At 36.7% G+C, this 12,539-nt stretch overlaps 1 protein-coding gene across 6 annotated transcripts in view; it reads left to right on the plus strand.

Annotated features, from left to right (window-relative positions):
• The window catches only part of TENM2 (teneurin transmembrane protein 2), a 693,894-nt gene that overhangs the window by 62,409 nt on the left and 618,946 nt on the right, over window positions 1-12,539 (plus strand). For all 6 annotated transcript variants that reach the window (XM_042790512.1, XM_042790513.1, XM_042790514.1 and 3 more), the window contains exon 3: window positions 2,796-2,906. The gene's annotated coding sequence lies outside the window, so the exon portion shown is untranslated. The remainder of the gene's footprint in view (window positions 1-2,795; window positions 2,907-12,539) is intronic.

A 12,539-nucleotide genomic window follows, 5' to 3' on the forward strand; every position in this document is an offset into this window, starting at 1 on the left:
GAAAATAATCATCTCTCATCATTAGATGCTGATAAATTAGAAGAGAGACAGTCTCTCAGACTCCAGAAATGCTGTGTGTCAGTGACAGGCCAGTCAGATGTACTCTATTTTTATGCCGGTTGTGTAGTGGCTGCCAAAATTATTTTTAAAGAATCTGGTATTATTTGTTGTTGTAAGAGAAGTCTGAAAGGAACAACTCCATCCTGTCTATTTTTGCTTCTTTGCTTGCTTGGTTTCACTTATTTGTAAATGCTAATAGATGTATACAAATATTTCTCACATGTTCTCTTCCAGAAAGGCACATCAAGGTAAAGAATTGTTTGTTAGAATTTAGAGAGACATTTCAACTTGTCAGATTGCATTTTTAGCCAGTCTTGGTAGCAAGTAGCTTACTGAAAAACCCTATAATGAAGCATGAAACTTGTTTTTATTTTTGTTACTTAATTTAATACATAGGTTTAGGGTGGGGCTTGGGGGTTTTTTATTCAGTTATAGCTAGACTGCTTCATCTTTCGTTGGGTGTCTCACATGTAAAATGGGCCACAGGAAAAACAGAACAGTAACTGTAGCACTACTGTGATTTTTTTTTAGTGTCAGAGGAGAAAGAAAATCAAATGCTTTAAAATTTCTTAGGAGTTGGAGAAACTCCCTTACTTACTTTAGTCTTATTTTAAAGTAATTTTTGCATCATCTCTTGTGTCTTCCACACAAATTGCTACATGAGAAACATGGTACCAGCAGCACAAGGAGAGTCCAACAAGAGTGGGTGGGCATGGTGGGGCCCCCAGCAGTGACTGCCTGGGAAGGAATCAGTGGGCTGGTGCTAATGAGCTGGGGCTGGTGCTAATGAGTTGGTTCTAATGAGTTGGGGCTGACTGACTGCCAGGCCTCTCCCAGCGAGGGTCTGTGCTGAGCAGGACCCCGTGGGTCCTGCATGGGCGAGCAGGGCAGCGTGCTGTGCTGTGGCTGAGACCTGAGCAGGAGCGCTGGGAGCTCCAGTTGTTTTGACTTTCAAAGTCAAAATACTTCTCAACTTTAGGTGGATGTGGACACATGTGTCTTTCTGTTAGTTGACAGCTCCCCGTAATCAGTTTTAAAAACCTCTATAAGATAGTCTGTCTTGAGGATTAAAAGATGATCCTACACATCTGGTTGCTGGTTTTGGCGTGAGACTGACTTGAGATGGATTTTATCTCTTGCAAATTACTGAGAGGTTTTTTTTCTTGGTAGATTATCAGTGTTTGTACCTCAGTGTAACCTGATGCTGCTCTCATGAATGTTTTTGTTCCAAATTCAGCAGTTCCTGAAATGGTGATATACAAATAGGGAAGGCATAAAAAAATTAGCAATTACAAGCAAATACTGTAAATGTCACAGAATTACCAAAGCGGGAGGTATGTAATAGAAGTGTAATTTGCATTGAGGCATAGGTTGATAGGATTGCACAAAAGAAAGTAAGCATAGTAGTGAAAATAAGGAGATTATGAAAGTAAAGACTGCATTCCAACCCCTAATTAGTGAGGTTATCTGTATTTCAGTTTTTACATTCGCAAATTAAAAGCACTGGTTTTTCTGCACATTGATTCATATTCTTAGAAGATCTTATGGCATGATTCTGGCCTTAAAGATTTTACATGAGACTAATGTACAATGTGTATTGAATACTTTGTCTTATTTAAATAATTGATGCTTTATGGAAAGCTGTTGGCCTGAAATACAATTATGCCTATTCATTTCCAGGGAGATAGACCTCAGCAGTTAAGTAGTGCTAGTACATCAAGCTTCTTTTTTAACCAAAAATAAGTACCATTAATTTAAATTCAGTGAAAGCAATAGATAAAGCTGGCAGTGTTAAATACTCTCAATGTTAAAAGAAAATTGCTTAAAAGTTGCATGAGTAACAGTAGAAAGCATTAGCTTGTCTTTATAGTTTTTTGTATAGATTTGTGAAATGTTTGACTCTAGTGTTGATGGTTTGCTTGTCTATTCCCACCTGCAGACTGTGGTGATTTTGTATTTTTTGAGTGGGTGGGTATCAATTGTTCAAATTTCTTTGACAGCACGACCAATCACTTCTTCACTGTTATTTCTTATTGTTCAATATCATAATTCAAGATGAAACCTATGTTTTTTCCAAGTCATTTTACACATATTTGTGGCTCTACTTGGATCATTTCATTGACCAGGTGAAAAATGAATCAATTGCTGAGGTAGTAGACACGTTAGGTAATTTTTCTTTTCTAAAAATACTTCTGAGGATAATGAAAATTCTGAAGAAAATGCAGGAATCAACAGGTAGTATAAAGTATTGCATACTGAGAAAGAGAAGAATAAATTGACAGAGGAAGCAACAAGTGGTCTGTGAGGTGGTGACATCTAAGAGTAATTTACATTTTTCACAGTGAAGATACCTGAAGGAAAAAATGTCTTGATCTAAAAGTTTTGAGGAATACTGTCCAAGATTACCATGTATTTTCTTTCTTTGGGAATTGAGTAGAGAGGACATGGACCATTCTTATCTGCTAGTTTTCAGCAGTGTAAAAATTAAATGACTAAGTAATCTCGTTGCTTGGGTGTCTACATTTGGGTCAGGGAGGAGGGAAAATGAGAGGCATATGGAAAGATGCATCTAGAAGATTATTTTTTACATCCTAGAATGGGTAGATTGTGTTGCCCCTTTGGTAGTTACATACAGAGAGAGAAATACCAAAAGACTTTTTAAGTCTTTGCTTATTACTAGTATTTTACAGTTTGTTTTTTTTTCTGAAAGTTATACTTTCTTTTCTTCCTGACAGATCCTTCTTGCTTTTCATTGCCCAAGGCATTAAGAATTCTCTCTCACCTGATAAGCTAAAGACACGACCTATAAGGACTGCAAAATAGAGCATTGACGACCTCCCCTTTCAGTGAGTAGTCACAACTTCAGTTTTGTATGTTGTTTTGTTCTGAGATGTGTTTATATTGTTGACCGAAGTGCTTCCATCTATGCTTGAAAAATGCCTAGAAAGATCTCTGCAGGAAAGTGTTTTTGTAGAGGAAAGCAATTTGTCTCAGCACTTTCCTTTACAGAATCTACTTCAGTCTTTTCCAGCCCAACTGAATTACTTCAGAATGCTTCACTAAAAGAAATACACCTTTTTCCTACCTACCTGGATTTTCATTTGCTGGAGTTGCCCATCTTGACAAATTCAGGATCAAATGAGGATTTTAGGAATTTATTACTCCCGGCATGAAAATAAATTTTTCTTCACTCAGGTGGACCTTTTATTCAGATTCTTAACACAACAACAAGTATTTAGTCTATATGAATGGCTGCATATCATAAAGTTGTAAATCTGCGTATCCTATAATATATGCTGTGCAAAGAAAAGATAAGCAAAGAGGAGACCTTTCAAATTATCTGTTCTTTTGTGTTGTCTCTAACTGCTGGACAGAATGCTTACAAGACGCCCTTTAATTTAATTAATGTTGTACATACACTCTGGGAATTCATGTAATTACATACAGTAACACACTTATCCCAGTGTGTCCAGCAGAGGATGTAGGCTGCCTTGCTTTGGGATTAGCTCAGGAGTAAGGAAAATATAACCTTCAGTTGATCAATTCCCGTAAAAATTTAAAACTTTTTTTTTTTTTTAATTTTGAGTTTTTCTAATTCTCTTGTGGATTTAAATTTCACTAAATACAACTTTTTTAATACACCTGAGGGTTCTTACTCGAACTGTTTAATTCAGTGGCAGTATTTCTTGAAACTACTACTAGATTGTGCCTGTTGCAAAACAAATCTTTTAATTAGAGTTGGTTTAATATAGCATTTTAAACTGTATCACATCTTTCAAAGCATGGCAGGTATGTGTGTTTTAGATATAGCGAGCACCAAATTCCAAGTGAAATTCACTCACACTGAAAAACCCAACACATTCTTCTGCATTGTTTGCAATGGATCAATTTGTTGTTGTTATATATTTCTACTAAAAGGTTATTTTCTAGCTCTCTGACTCTGTATTTCTTCAGTTTTTATACCACTAAGGTCTGTGCGCCTTACTTATGAAGTAAATTATTCTAAGTGCCTGAATCTTTGATTTTTCAAAATTTATGTAGTATAAGAAAATTAAAATGAGAAAACTATAAATGATTCCATCTGGCAGGATTGTGAAGTTACTTTTTTATTTATTTTATTTTTTTTACAAGTTTGAGTTTTCTGACAGTTTTCTGCCAATCCTGTATAATTAGAAAAATTAAATAGGGGATTCCTGAAAATTGTTTTTACTATTATAAATGCATCTATATACTCTGTGTAAAAGTTAATATATTTAAGGGATCTTCTTAGCCTATCTTCAAATAGTTAAAGAACAGGTTGACAAGTAGTTATTGTACCAAATTCCTGGAGAATAAACATTAAGTGATAAAAGATTGGTCCTGATGCTCTCACTTCTGCTCTGTATCTCAACTACAGTTTGTGAGGAAAAGGTTGCAGAAGTAGGTCCGCAGTGAAAATTTTGAAACACCTGATAGCTCAATCTCCAAATCTGGTGCTGTAGTCTTGGTTTGGTTTTGCTACCTACTTTTTATGTGGGAACCTGAAGAACAACTGAGTGATCTCCCAAGATCAGACAGCAGGTCAGGAGCAAAGCTGAATGTGAAATCACATTCATAATTTCCTGCAGTAATTGAGGTTGAAATGTGTCCATTTAAACCTTTCAAAATGGTGGCCAGATCCTGTATGTTGCTTTTTTCGATCACTCTCAAAAATATTGAGACCAGGAAGGATTTTCAGCTACTGAGTTAAAAAAATTCCTTCCTACTGCTCCCCATCGTATGGCTGTGGGAGTTTGCTGTGGGTTTGATTTGAGTTGAGACATGCTAGGACAGGAGAGCCTAATGCTGTGATGTTTGTGAGGAGCGGAGCCTTCTTCCTTCGCTAGCAATGAAGTAGTTGCTTAAGAGAATCTCCACCAATTCCTTCAGCTTAGAGAATAGTCCTCACAGGGCAAGGACACAGGTACCACAAGAAGATCGCACACCGTGTATTGTGGCAGCTGACTTGGGGTTTTATTTGGAGTTTTGGGGAGATGTGCTGTCTTTACATGTCACAATGAATTTTCCTTAGCTGCGGGTTTGGGGTTGGGAATTTGTCCTGGGCTCCGTCCCGGGGGCCGGTGATCTCTCTTTGTGTACAGCCTGGCCTGGGCTCTGCTGTTGACTTTGCAGTGTTGAACCAGTACTGTCTGCTCTTTATTTCCCTCATTAAACTTGTGTTCCTGTGGATTTGCTGGTGTGATGAAGTAGTGCCGGTAACTTCTCAATTACTTCCCTTTTGTGGTGTTTGCCCAGACGCCAAGCACTGCCTGTTTCTGCCTCTGGATCTTTTGTTCTTTATACAACTGACAAAGACTTGCCATCGATTCCCAAACAAACACTGAGACTCATTTCCCTATATTGTGTTCTTTCCCAACATCTTCCGTGTTATGCAGAGGCCACTGCTGTGACAAGCGTTTCCTGATATTTGTTAGGGTTGCTTTTTGTTTTGGGATTTTATTTGCGTTTTTTTCAATGAAGGCTGCTATCACCCTATCATGCTGGATCAAATCCTTTAGAAAGTAACTACCCTAAAGAAAAAAGTTTAATAAAATCCTCCCGGACTTATCCTCAAGGAAGGATTGAGCTTCTTACCTTTACGAGTCTTGACTGTAAATTCGCTGCTTCTGTGGGAGTGGGAAGAAAAGAACCTCTCAATCACTGCCATCTTCAGTGCTCTTGTTAGTCCTGGATCTGGAAGATGCAAAATTTTTTGCACTTCTAGGACTGCCACTCTCTATAAAAGAGCATATTCTGTATGGTTTGAAAATCTTCTGTAAACTCACATTGGTATGAATAATCAAAGCTACTTGAGAAAATTGGTGGAGTAGCCCTCTTTTTACTATCAGCCTTACGTGTTTGATTTGTTAGTTTCCAATGATTTTTAAAGGGAAAAAGAATATTCAAAGTAATGTGAAATGCTCATGGATCTAAGTGACAGCATCCATCACCAACACGGATGCTCTGGTTTTGAGCCTATAGATCAAAGACTTATTTGCATGTTTTCTGCCGAATTCCAAGGCTGCTTCTGCCAGTCACACATACCTTTGTACCCTGTTAAGATGTTTTGGCCAGCTCCTGAGAGGTACCTCCAGTGAGAGTTAACAGTAATTTCTAGTGTACTTGTGCTTACTGCTTTTCATAATTGTTTAATTTTCTGGCTCCTTTCCCCTTTCTAGTGTAGTTCTCTGCTCACAGCCTCTTCTCCCATTCCAACCCCCACCCCCCAAAAAAAAGAGAAAAAAAAAAAAAAAAAAAAAGAACCAAAACCCAAAACAGAAACAAACAAAAACCACCAAACCAAAACCAACCACCAATAAAGAACTCTGCTGCAAAAACCTATACTCCATTTCCATTGAATGGATTTACTTCTGTGAGATTGCATGAATGCGTTTCTTCGTATCTTTTAAAGATACATGCTGTTGTTTTGCTGGACGAGTAGTCAATAGATGTGAAGAAAATGTCTATATTCTCTAAATATGTAGTCTTGTAAACAATTATATTTTTAAGTAGGCTTTTATCCTTCCCTAAAGCAAACTATTTCCTTTCCATTGATTTTTTTGTATACTTGTGTTTTTGAATAGTTGTCTTGTATTTCCTAAACAGCAAACTCACAATCAGAACTTGATAAATAAAATATTTGCACTCAGAAATGGAACCGCAAAACCAGTGTAACTTCTGCTATTGATTTTTCTCCTGCATAACTATTTTGGCAGCAAAGGCAGAACACTATCCTCTGTAAGCATAAAACTTAAATTACTCTAAATTATAAACTAACCAATAAATCAGTATTGCTACAATATTGATCTCCTATTCCTCACTCCTCCCCTAAAATCTGTATCCCAAACAAGAAACAATGAATAGGAAAAATGGTTTTGATTTTTTTTTTTTTTTAATTAATACAGTAAAATGGACACTTCCTGGAATTATCAGCAATAGTTCAGCGTGATGAAAGAGCAAGGATATATATCCTATTAAAATTGATCATTGTAATCTGAGTGATGATTACAGAAGTAGAATTAAGATGTTATCCATGCTTTTGTAAATTATGCCATATCACCAATCACTTGTTCTACTAAAAGGTATTTTATGGAAGAAGATACAGTATTTCTTTGTCATGGAATTTGGTAGAATATTAACAGGGTTGACCTATTTAGTGTTAGGAGTGACTTTAAATTTATCAGGACATATGCCCACACATTGGCCTTAGAACTGCAAAAATTTTTGTTGGGAGAGAAATGTATTTAGCAGCATTTCTTAAGACACAAGATTTGATTTGAGGATGAAACATTGTCATTTCTTAAATCCTGCATGAATGGATGAAAAATTTAATCTTACTTTGGAGAAATTCAGACCTCTGTCGGATATATGGAAGGTGGGAATAATCCAAGCAGAACAGTAAGTCTAGGATGATTTACAAAGAAAACAGAGAAAAACAAAACAAAACAAAACAAACAACAACAACAAAAAAAAAAACAAAAACAAAAACCAAAAAAACCCCAAACAAAAACCAAAACCAACCAAACAAAAAAAAACAGCAAAAACCCCAGGGATAGATTATTGTATCTTAAAATGTTTTTAGTGGACTCTAGATATGAGTGTTCAGACTGAGAGGCTGTAATGAGAAAAATTAACTGTATAAAAATACAAAATTATCACTAAATGTCAAGTAAGAATGTGGCAGCAAAGATAACTAGATGTTTGAAATCTTACGTTTTTTGACTGATTACTATGTAGCATGCAAAGTTGGGTGTTGATAAATAGATGCTGGTAATACTCAGTATTTTAGAAGGATTCTCTTGGAATTAGGTACAGATTCTACCAACAAAAATCTGCATTCTGTGCCATGAAGTTGTGTAATTCATATATTTTCCTTATACTTCAGTGGGATATGAATTTTTGTATAAAAAAGGCTCTGTGGAGAAAAACACAACCAAAACACATTTGAGCTTTGACCTTTGATTTTTCTAACTGAGCACAGGTTTTAATGTATGTCATAATTTAAAAAACAAACAAACAAACAAACAAAAAAACCAAACAAACAAACAAAAAAAACAACCCCCAAAAAACACCAAACAAAAAACCTGATCTTTTTGCTTCTATGGGAATATGGGACTATGGGCAAAAGGGTGGGGGGAAAATGCTGCAGATATTGAGGCTGACCTAGAATGCAATCTTGAGGAAAATATTAGGATAACTATCTGACTGCTTCTTACAGTGAGGCTGAAATGGGCATATCTTGTTTAGAAACTCTGAAATGGCATTCTGTGGCTGTGCTCGGAGAGCCCAAAGAAAAGAGTTATAGCTCAGTACAGGTGATGCTCTCTGAAATACTTCTGTGTAGCCTGCTATACGGACTGAGTAAAGGTATCTGACATCAAGGAAAATGTAAAATCCTAGCTGTAGTGCTCTTGGTAATCTGTCCTTTATTTATGGTTTTATCCATTCTTCCCTGTACTGAAAACTCAGTACTGGTAATTCTAGATTTTAGTGGAACCAATTCTGGGGTCTTACTGGAAACTCACTGTGACTTCAAAAGAAATTCTGTATGCTTGAGAATGAAGTAGCCCTTCATGTTTGATGATGAATCCTGAGCTGAAATATTTCAGAGCTACCTTGTTAAAAGGAAAAGGTTCGCAGTCAGCATCCTTCTTGGAAGGAACCCTCTGTTTGTAATTACTCTGTGACTGGAGCTTGAGGTAGTGTGACTGTGTAGGTGTCTGATAAATGTTTTTGGTGGAATAGAGCACACACATGAGGAATGAGTGGATAAAGCTGCCTTTCAGTTCCATTCATTCCAGTCCAGGCTGATGCCTTTGCCCTCATGAACTGCTTATTTTTCTGTATTTAAAGAAAAAGAAAAAAAAAAATCCTTAAGAGAAGGTAATCTTGTGTAAATACACATTTTCTTCCAGGTTTTTCCTTTGCTGTTTGTGTTTATAGAAGTAGCAGGTGTGAACTGGTTCATTAGGTTTTGAATGCCTGCTATAAAATACACCCCAGTTCTGAATCAGTCTGAAATCAAATCACAAGTTAACTTTTAGTCAGCAAGCTTCCAAAATCAGGCTTTATAGAAAGAAAACAGAAGTAGTAGATAGAGCTAAACTGCCATCACAGTGAGAAATCAAAATGTTCAGTGCTTACAGACATTTTGGTATCAGGAAGAGCTACCACCATCAGTACTCCATCTGACAGCTATATATATTTGCCACTGAAGCTGGGACATGAATCAGTTACAATAAGCCTGAAAACAGGCTCAGATGTCATCCTGGAGACAGCTGCTATTGACTGCAGGAAAGGAGATATTAGAGTGAGCAAGATACCTTGCAAGAATAAATCAGTTTTGAGTAATAGGGAGTCCTCCAAGGGTGCTAATAATGCAGTAGAAAAACATGTCAGTAGGGCATTGGAGAGTGACAAGATTATGCTGCACTGTAGCAGTGTTGCAATTCCAGTAGGTATATGAGGCGAGATGATTCATAGCACAAATAATTTTTGTTCTACACTTTTATTCTTCCTTTAAATTTGAAGTTGTATGCAGGAAAGGTTGTGGTTTGCTGGTTGTCTTCGAGCTATTATTTATTCTTGGTTTCACTGTGTCTTATACAAGTTTGTAATTTACATAAACATTATAATGTTAGTATGTTTACAGTGACCTGAAGTGGAAAAAAACAGTATGACTACCATTGTCTTACATCATCTTCTATAGGAAAACAAACTATACCTAACTTTTACAGTATGTGTTTCTGCAGAATAATTGAAAATTATATTTTTGGTATAATAAACATGTAACTGGAGTTTTATTTCATTTTTTTAACCTAGCACTTGTTCACCTGTTTCACTGGCAGATGGGTATAACCCTGCTGTTTTGAGCATGTACAGCAGAAGCAGCTTTACTTGATACAGGTCTTTACTGACCTAGCTTTTTATACCCCTGGCAATCTGGGCTGTGTTTCTACAACATGAGGTTAATTACAGTAATGTGAGCATGTACATTAAAACAATCTGCCTACTGGTGGAGATATTTTTTTGTTTTACAAGATTGCACCTTCTTATTTTTTAATATTAATTTTGTCGTAACTGAAATGTGGCATGTTTCACGAACAGTTGAAGTTTCCCTCACTTTTGCAGAAGTCCAGCTTATTATGCAGATATCTGCTTTTGACAGTGAGCATCTGCAGCTACTCAAGACATAGAGATAGTGGTGTATGTGTCTAGGCATCTTCAGTTGTTATGCTATGTTGTCCTAGAATAAATATGCAGAATGTATTGCAGTAGAGCAATCACAATGCAAAAAAAAGAAACACACTGATGTTTTGTTACATGAGAGCTGGCTATGCCGCTGGTTATAAAGCAAGCAGTTAAATCCAAGTGGAAGGAATTTTCCTTTTAAAAAAATATTCTAAATATTTGCTTTATCTCATTTTTTTAATTCAATCTCCTTAGCAACAGAAACATCTGTTTCTTTTCTCTTAGTCATTACATTCAAAGAAAGTAGCTGCTTCAAAAATAATGAAAGCAATTCCTATGAATTGGGTAGCTATTAATTGTTGCCAAGATGTTTTAGTATGATAATAAGACATTCAACAATTGGCTTTTTTCTTTAATTGAAATGTAACTATCTAGTTAACCTGTGCTGGTTAGGTGAGCTATAATGTATCAGCTCTTGTAGAGCATTTATTGTGTGATTTTCTGTGTGACAGAGACAAGAGTGAGCCTGACTGTTTCTGGCTTATTTAGGAGATACTTAGTATCGATGTGTGGATTGTTGTTGCACCTAATGTTTTATTAATTTTCAACTTCAGAGCAAGTCAGTGAAGAGTTTGCCTGGAAGACAGAGGACTAAGTACGCATGGCCTTACAAATACATATTTTTGTACATCAGTCTACGATATGAAACAGTATAAGTAATGCAAAATATGGACTTCATTTTATAGTGATGCTCTTTCTCAAGTTACTATGTATTTTTCTGTAGATTTTGATAACCCAATTTAAAGCTGTTACTGGTTTCAAAAGGGTTTACTGATACATAATCTTCATCTGTGTGGCCAAGAGCACATTTCACAAGAAACTAGCACATGTAAGTGAAATTTAGAAAGAAATGATCTAGGGATTCAGGATCAAGATATGAATTGGTCTCTCAAAGCCAGGAGAAGCAGACTTATCTTTGCTGTGTTGCTACTACTGTAGTCTTGAGTGACTGGTATTTAGAGCTAACTGCACATGGATTGGACCTGCATACATGTTTGAAAGCTAGTGCAAAATGTGAAACTTATTTTTTGATAATGTTAGCTCATCACATGGAGATTAGTAACAGCATTGGGGAAGAAAAAGAAATGCTCAGATGGGAGAAATTGGGAAGGCTTAAGCTCAACTGGAGATAAACTTGCAAGGGCTAGCAAGAGTAACAAGGAATTTGTAGGTGTTTATTGATCCACTGATGGATGGGGAAAAAAATTAGTGATGGATACTATAGAAAAATACTAAGTACCCAATGCCAGTTTTTTTTGCTTTGCTCTTCACAAGCAAAACCTAATCCGAGATCTGTGTGTCTACCATCTTGGTTTGAGGAGGAGAGGTGCAGCCAGACTGATAAAAGGCTCATTTTATGCCTTTTGTACATGATGGCCAGCCTAACATCGATCTGTGGGAAGATCACGAGTGTATTTGAAATCCACCTGTAAACATGTCAAGCATGAGAAGGTAATCATTAATTGTGTGGATTTACTGAAGGGCTACTAGTTTTTTAACAATTTGATTACCATCTACAGTGAAATGAATAGCAATGTCAGTCATTTTACATATTTTAGTACAAAGTTCTTCTTTGACTGCACTTGCACACTGAAGACACGCAATAGATCTTGGATGCTTCTGCAGAGTATGTATCTTGTGTTTTTTCTTCTGTAGGTTTTTTTTTTTTTGGCAGGGGGTGTGGCATATTCTATTATTGCTTGTAATTCTCTCTAACTATAGCATGTGTACAGCAGGAAGAGGAAAATAAAACTTTTGACTTGTCTTCTACTGCAAGGACCATCAAAACATTGAATTAGAGAAGGAGAAGTGAAGATTACTGTTATGCTACAACCTTGTCCTGGTTTTGGCTGGGATAGAGTTAATTTTTTCCTAGTAGCTGGTATACTGCTTTGGTTTGGATTTGAGGTGAGAATAATATTGATAACACACTGATGATTTAGTTCTTGTTAAGCAGGGCTTATTCTAAGTTAAGAACTTTTCAACTTTTGATACTGCCCTGCCAGTGATCAGGCTGGGGGTGCACAAGAAGGTGGGAGGGGACACAGCCAGGACAGCTGACACCAACTGGCCCCAGGGACATCCCAGACCATCTGGCACCATGCCCAGTGTATAAACTGGAGAGAGGCAGGAGGTACCGCGACTCGAGGACTGGCTGGGCATCGGTCAGCAGGTGGTGAGCAGTTATATTGTGCGTCACTTGTTTTGTA

The sequence above is a fragment of the Tyto alba genome, unplaced genomic scaffold (genome assembly GCF_018691265.1).
Source record: "Tyto alba isolate M040663 unplaced genomic scaffold, T.alba_DEE_v4.0 Super-Scaffold_17, whole genome shotgun sequence".
In the NCBI taxonomy this organism is placed as follows: Eukaryota; Metazoa; Chordata; class Aves; order Strigiformes; family Tytonidae; genus Tyto; species Tyto alba.